General features: G+C 40.6%; 1 protein-coding gene across 1 annotated transcript in view; it reads left to right on the top strand.

The window, feature by feature from the left end:
* adcy5 (adenylate cyclase 5) overlaps window positions 1-16,600 on the top strand; it is a 73,150-nt gene that overhangs the window by 2,893 nt on the left and 53,657 nt on the right. The window lies entirely within an intron of this gene.

Genomic DNA, 16,600 nt, shown 5'->3' with positions numbered 1-16,600 from the left:
GCTCATAGAAGCCCCGTCAGGTGTGATCATCTCCTGAGGAAGATGTAGGGCATTGTTGCACAAAATAAATTGAGTTATTATTTTTCTTTTTTAAATGATCAGTTTGTCAAGTTGGATGCACACTCTTCAAACAAACCTGAAACAACTTTATGACAATTTCAGAGTATATAATCTCGGTTTTACACATTCAAGGAATTTGTCTTTTTGTTTTGGTGCATAAAAAACCCAAAGATAATATAATATTATCAAGAAACCTTAATACATGCAAGAAGATCAAATCTAAAATATGCATAGCATCTTTCTTCTATTAATTTTTTACTTGAGCTAGTAATATGCAGACAAACGCTTGGCCATACTGTTGGTTACCATGGAAACTGTATCAGCTGGCTTGTTGCTCTTAAGGCGTGCAGACGAGATAACCACAGTTTTTGCTCTATTGCATGTTTACAAACTAATCCGATTCCAAAACAGTCCAAACAGGAAGAAATTCAAACAGATGCATCTATGTGTGACTGCAGAATGATTTACATAATTATCTACATGAGGGATCAGCAAAGAAATGAGAGGAATCGCTTTTTCACCAGGGGGGCGCAAAAACAGACGCAAACCAAAAGTTCATTACAGGAGCTTAAAAGATGACCAACAGTGGCGATTCTTAAGTCTGTTGGGGCCCGAGGCAGAATTTTAAAAGGGCCCTCCAACCAGTGTTCAACACCTTTTATGTTTTAAATAATAGTAACTATTATCAGCGTTTACAAGGGGACTTTATCCTTCTTTTTTTCTGGTGTGAGAAATGTAAGTAATGACGCAGCGTCCACTCCCAGACGGATAATTCCTTTTTCTTCGGTCACTTTGTTAGAGGGAGGGCTGTCAGACGGGGCCTTCTTAAGGAGGTTTCCAACTTTCATCAAATATCTGCACATTTTCAGCCACTGCTGTGCTTAACTTTGTCAGCCCTCGGGGCCCTTTTACTGGCCTGAGGCCCCCAAGCAGTTGCCTGCCTTGCTTGTTGACAAGCAACGCCTCTGATGACCACGAGTGATTAAAATGTTCTATTATAGTATTTCTCCTCAGGACTCAAGACCCAGGGGATGTTTTTTTGAAATGTGTGGTTCATGCAATCTGTAAGAAACAGCTTAGATATTCTGCTAATTAAATTCTACTCTCAGCCTTTTAAAGTTGGCTTTGCAGCACACTTCTAACCGCGGAAATGTACTATAGTAAGTACTGATTATTTTTTTTTTTTACCATGAACTGATGTAAAATGCATGAAATCTAAGCTGATTTGGAGAACAAAAGGGTGTTTGCTTTTGGCTTTGGAAAGACCCATTTCAGGTGGTTTGTTTTACTCCATTAGGACGTGTAATAAGCTTAGAGTCCAGGGTTTCAGGGGATATTGTTTTAATGTGCTGCTGAGCTACATTTTTCCTCATATAATCCGAATATCGCTGGTAGATTTTTACAACCTCCCCAATATTACTCTGCAAGCCTTTCTTTTGGGCTGGTGGACTCAGTGTGTAATAAAAGGCGTTCACGCAAATGGGTTTAATTTTCCACCATTAGTTAAGAGTACGCTTAATTGCCTTGTCTGCTGAGTACTACATCTCAGGATTATTAACCCTGAACTGTGCGCTGTGTCGTGTTTTCTGTGTGTTTTTGTGTAACACAGTAGCTCCTCACTCTGGCTGCATTGTTTTGGCTGTTTATTTAATTAACTGGTTTTTTTTTTTTCGTCAGGCCTTGTGCTGTTCATAAAGCCTCTCTCTCACAACATAGCTCCTTTAGACTCTTTTTATGTAGATGTCAGAATGAGAAAGTAGTTCCCTTTTGTTTATGTCTGAGCATCTGAGGAACTCCCCATAATGAGATGGTTCACACACTCTTTTGCTAAAAGTATGAATGCATGTGCAGTTATGAACTCTGTTTTACTTTTGGTCCCATACTGCAAGATCACAAAGAGAACAACATGCAAACAACAAGTGACTCTCCCTTTCCTTGGTTGATCTGATGTTCAGCTGTAATCTGTTTTGACATAAACTTGATAAAGTGATGGGATATACGATAAGGAGTCTGGATTTTGTGTTTTATTTTGAGGTTGACCAGATGCTCTATGACTTCCTGTCCGGGTTGATCTGATCTGTTCTGATGTGAGCTTGCGGGCTCCGTCGGCGCATATCTGGAAGCAGAGCAAAGCGTGAAGGTTGCTTCTGGTACGCGCCGGAGACAGATCGGGGCGCGTGCAGCAGAAACACGAGCGTTGACTAGAGAGGGCATGATAAGTTCTGGAGTGCACAGCGCGGATGTAACGTGGCAAACGTGGAATCTGCCAGCAGCAGTGTCCCTGTCGCCGAGCAACCTTGACAGCTGCACCAGAGCAAGCTACCATTCAACTTTAAATGTAACTTACAGTTTCTAGGCTCCTTATGTTATTAGTTTAGCTATTTGACTGAGTTGAAATCAATTACTTAAATTGAATCATGGGATATGTTGGGCCACTAAAGATGCACCAGATGGATCCTCCGTGGTCTGGGATGCATTTGTCAGCCGCGTTTGAATGAGCTGTTGAAATAAGGCAGCCTTTGTGACATCATCAGTGTTCAAAGGTGCCCTTCGAAGGATGCAGTCAGTGAATTGGGACACAGCCCCTTGACTGTGCGATCACCTTTCATGTCAGCAGCACATAAAGCTGATGAAGGATCTGAACGTGCTGGTTGACCAATGTGACTACTTTGGGATCGTTCGGTGCAGATTTCTGCATCATAGTGCATCATTGAATACAATGAAAGTTCCTTCTCTATGCCTCACTGCTTTGTGAACTCCTACTCCCACTGTCCCGAGTAATCCCTCTTGTTGACCAATTTGCTCGCTATTTCCTGTCTGTATCATAACCTGGTGCTGGTTGATGAACGTTGTGAGTATTACTTGCTTGTTTTTCGTCCTCCCATCTCATCTATCCTGCAGGTCACAACAAAAAGATAAGCATCAAACAAGCCAAAACCAGGGGCGCTGCTTGTCAACAGGCAAGGCAGGCACTGAGGGCTGACAAACTTAAACCAAAGCAGTGCTCCAAAATGTGCAAATATTTCAGAATAAAGGAAACCTCCCTTAGGGGGCCCCATCTGACAGCACTCACTCTTGTTGCCCTGCTATGTGTTGCATGTATTATCTGTCTACAGGAGAGAGAAAAGAAACAGGGAAAAAAAAGAGGAGTAATCGTCAGGACACCGGCAGACATGATGGTGATGACCGCTTGTTGTAGGGGCCCCCAAATGATCGTTGCCTATAGGGCCCCAACAGACTCTAGAATCGCCACTGAGGACGTTGTAAGCTCGGGTAAAGTGGCCGTGGATCGTTTGCTGTTATTCACACTGGAGCTGAATTGTCCACATTTGGGGGTTGAATGGCCAAATTCTTCACGAGCTTCCACCTTCTCACAAGAATAATGGCCGTTAACGTTTCAGGATAATGCTCATACTCTTTGAGAGGCTACATCCTTACATATTAGATTTTATATTCTTTCAGAATTATGGGTAGTTAGTCTAATTTTAAATGTTTACAGAGGAAGACCATGTGCTCCAGAAACCCATTATAGTGCATCAAAAGTCTTTCAACCGATAAATCAGATAAAACTACAGTGTGTAAAGAATGTGTTGACCACCGGAAAAAGGATGTAGGATTTCACTTTTTTCCCCCCGCATCCTTGTGTTTCTTTTGCGATTCTCATGTTTGGTTATCTAAGCAGAAAGCAGTCTGATAGTTTAGTTTTTCTGCGTGAATGGCATGTGACCCTGCATCTATTTGTATTTTCTGCTGAAGCCACATTGTCATTGGATGTGTTGATGTGAGCGTGTGGGAACGAGCTGCTGTATTTGTTGTTCTTCGCTCACCATACTGTTGGTTTTTAAGAATATGTGTCCTCCCCTGTTTACATAGGACCCCGCTCGTCTCTCAGTGCGACCACCGCTGTTTATGTGAGATCCCAAGATAATGCACTTTCTTATGCTTGAACTCAACTCCAAGGAATACGCTGAGTTTTCTCAAGTCTGTAAGAAATGCAATGTTGGCCGAACCCGGTAACCTTTGCTAATGTTTGCCTGAAGGTTTGAAGCGGACGTCACATCAGTGCAAAAAAGTGGGATGAGTTTTTGTTTACACTTAAGACAGGTGTCTGTTTGGTGATACTCCCAATTACTTGGGACTCTGTAAAAGTTTGCAGCTAATTTGACTTTTATGACTGATGTCATGTCAGATGACGGGCGAGGGACCAAAACGTTAAATGTGGTGATTATTCCATTCCATTTGATTTAATTTGGAGCAGCGTCTGGTGTGCGGACTCAGTATTTTTCTAGTTTTACTCTTAAACCTCGAATGTCCTTGACGCTTCTCCTACAACTCTGAAAATGTTGGACTAAGTCTAACTTGTGAAGGGTCATTTTCTCAGTCAATCCTGTACAATCACAATTATTTTTGTAACCAGAGGGGTCGCCCCCTGCTGGCCATGTTGAAAGGTTTAAGGCACTTTTTCCATTGGTTTGGTTTGGTTTGGTGAGAACAGTAGCATCAGATAAGAGCTCTGGGCTGATAACGTTATAGCTAAACTCAGCTGTGGTTTGTGACTGCTGATGAGTTCTTGCAGCATTGCAGGTTTTATGTGGACTGAGACGCAGGACATGATGCTGAACTCTTGTTCACCTCAGGCAGTTTTGAAGAGATCATGAACCATTGAAGAATGATTTTTTTTTCGTTGTTGATTTAAAGGTCAGACAGTCTAAAGATGACCAGGGTAATGTAGGTCCATGGATGTTGTTAAGACCTCTAGGTTACAAAGAACAGCTGTTTCAACAGCATGTGAATGACTTAACTTTAATGTAAAAAGTAATTTAAAGACAATTAAAGCAAAGTAAGGGTAGAGAACAGTTTTTTTAACCTTTACTGGAAGTGGGAGAGTGAATTTCTTTACGTAATCTGAATGGATGTAGGCTACAAAATGTATATATATAACTTCATAAGGCTCCATGCGATGTAAGGCGTGGTAACACTGTTGTTTACATACGCCTGTTGAAATGGATCTTAAGTAAAAACCTCAATAGTTTCAAAAGAACTTACATTACATTTAGGTTTTACAGATAGCAGGAACATGAAGTATATATGACGTATTTCAAGACAACTCAGATACATCAATCTGAATATTAATACCAATGTAGGCACTGGTTGTCGATTCCCATTAATAGCACAGAGGGTAAGAAATGTAGGTTAGAAATTAGGTCAATTATTTTGGATTTTGCAAATCATCAAAATAATTCCTACAGTAGAACTTAAACTGCATTTCTAATTTTCTACTCTAAATTTGAGACTCTTAAAAGTTAACAATCATTGTTCCTTCTGTGGCATCAATAAAAAAACAGCAAAGAGCTCTGATTGTAGGGCTGGGGTATTTTCCACAACCCCACAATACCATATGTATCATGATACACTCTGATCTTGGATAATGACCACGTCCTTCACAGAATTCACTTTAACAGCTGAGCAGATTAACAGCAGAGGCATATTAAGGATCCTACAACTATAAACACTTCACTTGAGCTCCTCGGAGATCCTAGAGATACGCTCAAATATTTAAATCCTTTTTTTGTTATTGTGAACTGCACCATAGGTCAACTGTCAACACAGCTTTGCAGCGGTATCGATTCTGTAATACATCGATACATGTATTTACAAGGAGCACATGACGATAAATTGCCATATCGATTTTTGGAGCACAGCCCTATCTCATGGTATATATTTACATGAATATGAATACATGAATAACAGTATTGACACCGTTTAAAAATAACACACATTTACACAGTGCATTATCAGTCTTTGCTTAATGTAAGTACAAAACATTTATGAACACAATAATACATTTTTAAAGATAAGATAATCCTTTATTTATCCCACAATGGGGAAATTTACAGTGTAACAATATGTAATTTTTCCACATTTAATTCAAAGTTTCAAAGGTTGATTTAATAGCACGATGATCCTAGTAACAGGCCGCGCTGTGAACATAGCAGATACCTTGGTGAGTTGTGATTCTATACAGCTGTTTGATGGTACTTTCTGACAACCCAGGAACTATCAAAGTGGAGTTACTTAGCTGAACTGAAGCTGCTTGTGTACAACAAGCAAGCATTATTTTTAATTGAGAGAAGGAAATTAACATCTGCACATCGTTTCTTTCAACTTCGATCACAAAAGAAACTTAAAAAGGATCTACACAGTTTGTCTGTTTACTTCAGTAGTGACCCAGAATCTGATCTGTTATCGGTTTAACTTTTGTGATTGCGAGACACGGGGTAGAAATGCAAAATGTGTTGATGGGACTTTAAAATTCCTGAGTGAAGTTTTGATTATTTTTTTCTGCGTCCCTTCTTTTCTGCCTCCTCTCCATTTTCATGAAGCAGAATTGCATACAAGCGGACCAGTAGCAGTTGGCAGGATTCCAGAGGTAAAAGGGTTTTCTGCCTGTCTAATTGAATTCCACGTTGCTCTAAATGTGTGGAAACTCAAAACAGATGTCCATATGATCTCCCCTCCCTTTACCTACTTTCTTAAACCCTCTCCCTCTTGATCCTGACCTGCTTCTAGCCATGCATTTAATTTCCCAGTTAGACTGAAGCCCCGTTGGACCGGCTTTTAACCACTTCCCTCCCTGCAGGACAAGCTGCATGAGCTTTAGAGCGATGAGAGCGATTGTCCCGCAGGAAAAACTGTCTACATAAGAATGAAGACATTACTTTCATTTTTATCCTCTTCCCCCTCCTGTGGCAGTGTTGAAAAGTTTCAGCTGCTGTTTGCTTTGTTCTATCATATTGAATAATCAGTGCACCCAGAGGCCGAACGGTGTGACACACAGGATGCTGCTGTTTTGGAGATCGCATTTGATTCAAACAGGGATGCAGGGCAAAGCATGAGTACCTTTCAGAAACCGCTGGTGACGCATTCCCCAGTGAGTCCACAAAACAGCTCAGTACTGCCGTAACGTAGCAACAAAATCTATTTTACAAACACCATCAAACTCCTCTCCTGGCCTCCCTGGGAGCACCTGTGTCTGTGTGTGTGTGTGTTTTTTTTTTTCTTCTTTTCTTTAACTCAAGCCATAGACTACCTGCACAACATTTGGTATACTGGGTTACATTCAGACCCATATATTTTTTTTAATTAAACTTTATTGAGGCCTAAGATAAGAGTCTTTTTTTTGTTTTTTTTGTTTTTTGGGGGGGGGGGCTTTTTATGCCTTTTTAAGAGATAAGACAGTGGCTAGAGTCAGAAATCTGGTAGAGAAAGAGAGTGGGGAATGCGGGAAAGGAGCCACAGTTCCGATTCAAACCTGGGTCGCCTGCTTGGAGGACTAAAGCCTCTTTACATGGGACACCTGCACTAACAACAAGGCTACTTGCACCACTATCGTGCTGCTTTTTCCATGAACAGATTATGTTTCCAGTAAAAATGAATTGTCAAAAAAATCTTTGAAAATGGACCATAGTACGAGAATATATTATAAATTGGACTGATAATAAGAGATTCTCAGATGCGAGGCTGACTGTACTGAAGTCCAAGAAAGCACTATAGTAAGGAAAGCCATACGTTTTTAGCTTGGCCTTCTCACCCGTTCACTCTTAACCTTTTTATTTGACCTTTATTTAACCAGGCAGGTCATTAAGAACAGATTCTTATGGGGGGGGGGGATGTTAAAAGGACAAACAGCACAGTTAGAAGATAGCAGTGTCCAACATTTCCAACAGCCAAATGCATTCCAAACAGTCACAGCACAATAAAAAGTTAAAAGAACATATCCAAACATACCGGCCATAAGGAAGGAAAAACACAGTCATCACATGTACAACGTATCCTCCTTACAAACACTCACAACAGCAGCACAGCACATAGAACAACCACATAGACGTGTGGCATACACATGCAATACACGGAGAGGTGAACATCTGAAAGACAACATGCATGGGAGAGACAGTAATGAGCCAGCAGGTAGAGGATGGAGGTTCCTCTTCTAATAGAGATCACAGACAGAAGATTTGAATGAGTAAAGAAGCTGCTTCATACTCTTTTCTGCTGGTCAGAAGTTGTTGTTTGTTGATACTGTGAATACGTCCAATCACAAGTAGCGTCGACATAATGGCTAAAAACATAGTCGCTGTAGTGTCAAGCGCTCTCATTTTGATCGCCGTCTTTAATTTCAGCATTGTTTTTTTGTTTTTTTTTAAAGATTTTTTTCGGGGGCATTTTCTGCTTTTCTTGGAGAGATAGGACAGTGGATAGATTTGTAAATTAAGGAGAGAGAGAGAGAGAGAGACCGTCTTTTTTACATCATAGCAATGAATCATTATTTGTACAGCAGTGCCAATTCATATCAAGTGTTATCTCGAGACGCTTTACAAAAAAGCAGGTAGAAGACCTTACTCATTGTTGTGTTACAAAAAGAAAAATGGGATGGGGGAGATGGGATAAGATGCAGGAAGGACTTCTCCTTTGTATTCCTAAAGGTTCCTGTAGTCCACCCTTCCTTGCTGCTGAGGTGGAGGTCGGAGCAGGCGGTACATGAATGAGGACGGAGCTGGTTGTGGGGGACGACACAGTCTGCAGGTTGTGGCTGGGCAGGGACGTTGGGTAGTGCCCGATCACCTCTCTGTAGGTTGGGGGAGCTCCGTCTACTGCTGGGTTAAGGCCTCCTGGGCTTCTAAATGTCTTGCCCCCCTCACATCCTCGCTGCGAGGGTAACGTGTGAAAGGGGAGTGCATGAAATTGGATTATAACATATTTATGTTCATAAGAAGAGTTCAAACATTTGTCTGAATTTAACTTGGTAAATCAAAGTAACAGCTGGTTAACCTTTTAGTAACATGCCTGATTAATGTTTATCTAATTGGACTGAAGTGGTCAGTGTGATACAGCTGCAAGGATGTCTTATCTGAATAATTAAAACATCTTTGTTACAGAATAGTATCATTGCAGGAATGAGCATGCTCAGCAAGCAGGTCTTTTTGTAGCAGCATTTTTAGGAAAGACAAAACTCATATTTAAGAACTTCCTGTTGTTCATTCTGCGCAGATTGCTTGACGATGTAATTTAAAACTGACGGATAGTTTCCACTTCTACATGATTGGGTTTCTGCTGCGGTGAGTGGAGCAACATGCTGCTGCTGCCGCTGCTGCTGCTGAGCTTCATTGCTTCATTCTGCTCATCTGACATTCATTAATTTTAATTAGTTTGTTTGCTACTTTTGAATTCAGCCTCATGGTGATGTTGTTATTTGCAGGGGGAATTATAAATAATTGTGTCACACGTCTTTAATATGTAATCATTCTTCCGAGAGCTCGTATAATAATCATAATAATAACAATAATGTGCTGCTGCCTGTTGTTGGCCTGACCAGTTTGTGATGATTATTAATGATATTGTTGCAGTGGTGTTTGTAATAGGAATAAATAATGAAATCTCTTAAATCGTCATTACTCTGAGCAAAGCCAGATTGTTTTGTAGCTCCATAGTTAGACTAAATTGCCTCTTATAGGGCTTTCACACTTGCAGAAAACTCCTGAAAAACTCCTGATATTTCCAGGAAAAGCTGCATGTGTGAACGCAAACAGACACATTTGGCAAATATTCTCATTATAGCATCGTATAGCGGACTCCACATCATATTTTGTTTTACGTCACGTCTTAGGCTTTTGTATTTGTTTTCATATTAAAGGAGGGCACATAAGTGGGGACAAGAGGCAATCGGTTGCTTCCATTCCTCACGCCTTCATTTATATGCTCACATCTTTTGTTCCCTTGTGGACTGTGTTTTGAAGAACCTGAAAAATAACTTCAATAAGGTGATTATCATTCCACCGCTGAATGAAATAAAATGCTTTACCCTTGATTATGTAAACTACCGGTTGCATAATGGTTGGCTTTAATCACAAGTTTCAATTAATGTGATAATGATTTCTTTTCTGGCAAAGACACCTTCAGGCTAAGGGTGTTAGCACAGTATGATAACCTCAGTATTGACTTGCAGTGCCCTCCAACCCTCCACAGCTATTATATAACCAGCTGTTGACATCTCTTTGACACGAGGAACACCAGCACAGGTTCCCCTGTGGTTTCCTTCATGAAAGATGAAGTTGTTTTGTTAGAACGGTTTCCCCAAACAGCGAGCCCGTTAAGCGTGTTAGCTCCTGAATATGTGATGTGTAAGCACACAGAAGATTTCTTTTTTGGAAAATTCTCTCACCAAGTGGAAAGTGATTTTAGTACAAGCGAGTCTACTGACACAAACAGGAGTATTTTTTGGATGTAGGTCTTTATGCATTAAAACAAATGATCACACGGCTATGTGTGTATGTCTTAATTCTGACTGGCCAATTACGCATAGCAACAATCTTCCTAAGAATTATTCACCGTAACTAAAGCTGCGTTCATGAGCTCCTTGGACGGTCCCAGTTTTCCTAGTTAGTAAGTTGGTCTTCCTATTTTCAGTTCGGAAAGTCTGAATGTTGGAACAATGGCAAAAAAAAAAACTGTGTGGATGCAACGAAGATGTGAGGAATGTCACAGTTATATGATTTTAAGCAAAATGTTTATGTGCAATACGCAAATTAATCAAAAGCAGGTATCTTCACATCAACAAAACATCAAACCCATATGATGACGAGTATTTTGTCAAGTTGGGCACATCATTTTTTCCAGAGTTTCCGAGTAGTTGTCGCGACTGGAGCAGGCGTTCTTGTTCATTCTCCAAATCAGGAACTTGTTTTTCCAATAAGTCAAACATCACATGGGGCGGCTGTGGTGGTTAATTCGGTCGTCTCTTAACCAGAAAGTTGGAGGTTTGATCCCCTGCCGCAGCCACATGGCTGATATGTCCTCGGGCAAGTTGCTTCGGCGGCGGTGGCGCATAAATGTGTATGAGTAGATTTGTTAGTACTGATGTACTCTTAACATAGCAGCCATTAGTGCATGAATGGGTATGAATGTGTAGGTGTGACCTGCGGCTTTGAGTAGTCAGAAGACTAGCAAAAGTGCTAAACGAGCTCAAGTCCATTTACATGAATGCATGGTCAGACAAGCAGTTGGTTTCTAGGGATGCAGCTCTAATCACACACCCTGGAGGAATATCTGAATTCTTATCAATCCATGGAGAGACGTATAGGTTGTGCAACATGTACGCTACATGAACTTGTGATGAGCCCTATACATGGAAAAGTTGGCTCTAGGAAGTAATGTTCATTTCTTAAGTCGGTCTGTTTACTGAGGGAAAGAAAAAAGAGAAAGTACACACATGAAGTGGAACCGTAGACACAGAAGTGTTTTAAAGGCTGAAAGGATGAGAAAATGTGTCAACAGACTCAGACAGTGATGAGGCAGAAAGATTCTTTCAGATGCTTCACTGATTCATGCTGAAACTATTCACCTCGCCTCAGCAGGGTGTCTTCACCATCAGTCGAAATGTTGAGTTTAATGTGAGTAATAACAGCGAGGTTAGCTCATTTTATGAAGGCCACAGGGTTAACAGTTGCTCTGCACCAACAGCAGAGTCCAAGGTGAAGTGACTGAGATGCTTTTATTCTTCCAAGAATTGTGAACTTAGTCGAACTGCTGACCCAAATGACTTTCTATCCCTTCACTGAATGAAACGCTGTATCTCTGACTCTGATTTCACTCTTGTATAACAAAATACCAAGAACTCCATCAGACTCATTTGTAAAACTTGTTAAGCTAATTTGCAGAGTGTCCACAGATTTGAAAGCCCCTTAATGAAAGTGGTGGTAGTCGTCTGCATCAATCTGACTCAACCTGCGTCGGTAATTGACGCTCAAACTGCCTGAAAGGTTTCCATGTTACATTTTATTAAAGTGTCTCTGCTTTCATCGTTACGCAACATCAAAACGAGGAGCTTTAGTTCTACTATGATGGCTTTTTTGGGGATGTAGTTTACGGGAAAGTAGAGGAACTTGTTCCCCTTAGAAATTGAGATACCCCTGCTTGAGGTAGAACAAAGCACAACCATTTTTTTTCCTGAACTTTCACATGCCCTGTTTGTGAAATGGATGGTTATATGAAATGTTTTATGAAAAAAAAGGCACTATTTGGCTGTTGTTGGGTTTTTTTTTTTTTGATCTTACAAAAAAAAGTGAAAATAGTGGAAATAAGAGGCTTCTCCACAAGGGACAACTCCTGCCTTTAGAAAAAATATCTCTGGAAGTCAAGGTCAGAAAGGGGTGATGATGGCCTGGGGTTAGGTCTGTCCCATGTACAGAGTATAGTCCTCCAAGGGGGGGCGGGGCGGGGGGGGCAGTCCGGTTCGAGTCCGACCTGTGGCTCCTTTCCTGCATGTCATTCCCCACTCTCTCTCCTGATTTCTTACTCAATCCACTGTCCTATCAAATGGAGGCATAAAAGCCCCAAAATAAGAGAAATCTGAGAATGTCACTCGATTTTCACGGAAGGTTATCACTTACAAGTGCTCAATATCATTATGAGGGGGAGATTGAGACGCCTGAACTTGTGATGTGTCCTTTGCGAACAAATTGGCTCAATGAGCTGGCTTTTTTTATGTGAATGAATGGAATTTTTGAAATGAACAGTGGTTATTTTTAAATATCAAAAACTCCCTGAAGTATAGTTTTAATGTCTTAAACATGTTTCTTTAATTTAGAGAATCATCATGTTGCTTGCTTTTGTGACTGTGCCTGACCGTGACTGTGGAAGCACATAGATAAATACATTTTGGACTCACCATTTAAGCAGTGCAGAACAGTTGTTTCCTAGATTTTGCTCTTCACCTATCGTCTAATGTGCAAGCGACACTGCTGCAGTCTTGTGTTTGTGCACGGTAGCAGAAAGCACAAGTGCACAGACCTGCAAATCTAGGGAAATGGCTGGAACCTCATTGACCCGGACTTTAGTCCAGTGAAAAAAAAACCTTGACCTTCAACATTTAGCTGGAGAGAAGGTTTGTGCAAACACTGGCAAATAATGGTTTAAAAATAGCAATGACTAAGTAATGTGTTTAAATGTATCCCAGCATAAAATGAGCACATGATGCATGTTTTTCTGCTTGTGCCACATCCATTTTCATAAGTTGAGTCCCCCTCTCGGCTGGCTGCACGGGGGATATTTTCCTCTCCCATCTCTCAGGCTTACCTCATTATCAGTGAGTCTCTGCGTTGGTCGTAGATGCAGCCGAAACAGGAATCAGATCCTGGGTTTTAACCTCATGAATATAACTCTCACTCTGATGAGTAAGTCTCCATGGAGCCTCATGAATAAAACCATCAGAGTGCATGATATCCAGGGAAACAGTTAGTGCCTGTTTTCTGGCTGGATTTACTGTGACGTTCACCTTATACCTGGCCATATGCCTCACAATATAAGCAGGCCTATGAATAGACACAGTAGATCAGGGGTGGGCAACTGGCGGCCCGGGGGCCACATGCGGCCCCCATCAACCCCCAACGTGGCCCTCAGGTCAATTTTTACATATCAGTTAATTGGAAACATGACAAAATCTGCCATGAAATCATGAAAACCAGAAATATTTGATCACTTGTATATGTTGAGTTAAATTTGAGACGTAATCGACTGTAATAATTTTTGTATCCTACAATTTGGCCCCTCTGGCAGTGAGAATTAAATGAATGTGGCCCTTGCTGTGACCAAAGTTGCCCATCCCTGCAGTAGATGCTTCCTGGTACATTTATCTGCCCTGTATTGATGTAACTGAATGAAGGGCTTTTGCAGTTTTTCACGGGTAAATAAGTCATTTTCCAGCTAGGTATGTTTATAGTTGTGGTTAGTTTGGTGGTTATTGATGGAATGTAATGACGGTTTTAAGTATCATGAGATAAAACTTGACTATGTGTCAGTGTTTGGGTTTTACTTTGAATCCTTTTTTATCCTAAACATATTTCCTGTTAAGTAGAATTGCTTGTTTTTGGCTTCTTTGTGGCAGCAGAAACAGTTGTAATCTTAATATCGGGTAAGAATAGCTTTGTAAAGTTAATGAATGATGAGTGAATTCAATGGCCATTTTTTTCTCCTTCCGGCCCCCTTATACAATTTCTGTGTGAATCTGGGGTTGAGCTCACATGTGAATGTGGTGGGGTGGTGGTGTTGTTCATACCTTGCGACTGGTGTGACCTTTGTGCATGTGATAAAGAAGCTTCTTCATCCCTTTTTCTTCTTACCTGAATGTTCTTTTCTCACTCGTTCTTTGATACTGAAAACTAGCTTTTTTGAAAGGGTGTGTATGTGACTCTGAGGGCTTTTGCAGCAAGCCTCAAGTGGACACTTCAGGAACTGCAGGTTTTTTTTGCACTTCTCCATTTGCTTCATTTTTCAACACCGGGTGTTTCTGCCTGGCATTGCTTTGCCTCGATCTTGGTTGCAAAGCCTGTTTTATAAATTCAAGACAATACTTTGAGTTAATGAAAAAGCCGACATCAGTCTGAGATAAGACATGTAACCTTGCTCCTGCTGGTAATACGTTTGATTTAAGCCATGAGGGTAAACAATACAGGAAAAACTACAGAATGAGCTGAAAAACACTAAAAGGAAGAACTGCTGCTAATTTAGAAATATATTCCAACCAAAATCTATCTGATCTTAACACACACCCTCCTACTGCTTGATCGTAAACTGCAAAAACACATGTAGTGTTGTCCTTCCTGTGGTATAATGCCTTTGCTTTACTACGCCTTGTGTAATGTGAAATAAGTGTTTTAATTAATACAAAAGTCGGCCATCTTTTCCCAGTTCTTTTTATCTCCAAAGAATATTGCGTCAGTGTGTTACTGTTACTGAAGAACCTAGATCTGACTGAACTATGAAGCACACAGGGTGTAAAATATCCTCACAGTGACGGCTACATAGTTTGCCACACAGGCTGCTTTTGTCAAGGTGTCACGAAGAGTCCATCCAACCCATTATGTTCCATTATGCTAATTGTGGACTGTAATCCATTATCATGAGTAATGAATGCAAAGCTATTGTCCATGTGGTCAGGTCGTTGATGGACAAAGGAGGGGGAATGTGGTGTTTATCTGTTACTCATACGACAGATTCACTCACACATTTACAGATGACTCACACGTTAAATAATAGTGTGAGAAATGTTCTTAGATATGATAATTGTGAAGTTGATAATGCGGCCTATTTAAAGAACCCCCTGCTGGGAAGTGTTATACGTCCTTTCTTTCATGTAAATGTTCAAATGTGAACGATGTCCTGGATGACATCTGAGTGAATTTCCGCACCGGCACAGAGGACAGATTTGGTGCACTTGGCACTGAAGCTCACTGGAGCTCCCACATTCTCCTTCACAGTTTTATAGAGGCACCATTGTGACAGAGACATAAAAGCTGCTCAGGAAGCAGAGTGCATGGCAGAGGCTGGATATGGGGCAGTGGGCCCATCGCCAATTACCTCTACTGTATGAACGCAGGAGCAGAATCAGTGGAGGCACAAATATCCCGTATGGAGGGAGAATAGTGAAAGACAAACCCAGGGCTGGAATTAAAGATCTTTTTCATTATTGATTTGACTTTTTATGGTTTTGTTTCTGAAAGCACAGAAAAAGGTGACATGTCCAAACGTCTTATTTTTCAAATCCTGTGTAGCCCATAACCCCAAATATGATTTTTTTTGTTTTTGTTGATCCACTTAAACAATGTGTCACTTTTTAGAAGCCGTATTCAAAACCCTTACAACTTTAATTTAATTAATAAAAAACTCAAAATATAAGACAGATGTAAACTCTGAGTCACAAACCTGAAAGTAACCCAAACTTCTTAGATCTTTTATTAGACTTATCACGACTGCATCTGTAACCAGAAGCAGTAATCTTGTTTCAACAGCTCATGTGTGCTATGCCTGCACAATATATTATTTTATTGCTATATAAAAATGCACGTTAAAAAAACTGCAAAAGATTCCTTGGAAATCAGTAAACAAGGGAAAAAAAATCTATTAACGTACATCCCACATTTCTGAAGATCTCTTTTTATTCAAAGCATCTTACAATACTTTAGATGATACAAAAATGTGATTGTATCATTTTAAAACAACTACATGTAATTTCCTATGCAGGCCTTTAGTGTGAATTTCTTATTCTTACTGTGGGGAATTCGTCTTATGTAACACATTTACACAGCGTGCACTCATTAAAGTCCTTTGACTCGAACTACATTTATACAAAGGGAATGGTTTCCTTTAGAGAAACAAACTGTACACTGAGTGTATTTATTCCCACGAGAGAGAGAGAGAAGTGTGTCTGCACGTCTGTTTGTTATGTTATATTTAGAAAGTTCTGGTTGGATTGAGCTAAAACTGGCTCTGAAATTACAGATGGTTCATATCGGGCCTCTCTCAGTTTTGAGGTTATCATTATTCTGTGTCTGGCTGTCAAGGGAAAAAAAAAAGCCTTAGTCCTCTCAGATGCCTCTCCAGCGATGCGCCCCACATGTATTATGACTGCGAGGCGGAGTGGTGGAGTAACACGGGCTGTGATAAGGCTGAGAGGCTCCCCACCTGGCCTTATATGGACGCAGTTTGA

The sequence above is a fragment of the Labrus bergylta genome, chromosome 13, assembly GCF_963930695.1.
Source record: "Labrus bergylta chromosome 13, fLabBer1.1, whole genome shotgun sequence".
Lineage (NCBI taxonomy): Eukaryota > Metazoa > Chordata > Actinopteri > Labriformes > Labridae > Labrus > Labrus bergylta.
The sequence above is the reverse complement of the archived record's forward strand: the minus strand, read 5'-3'. Positions and strand labels throughout refer to the sequence as shown.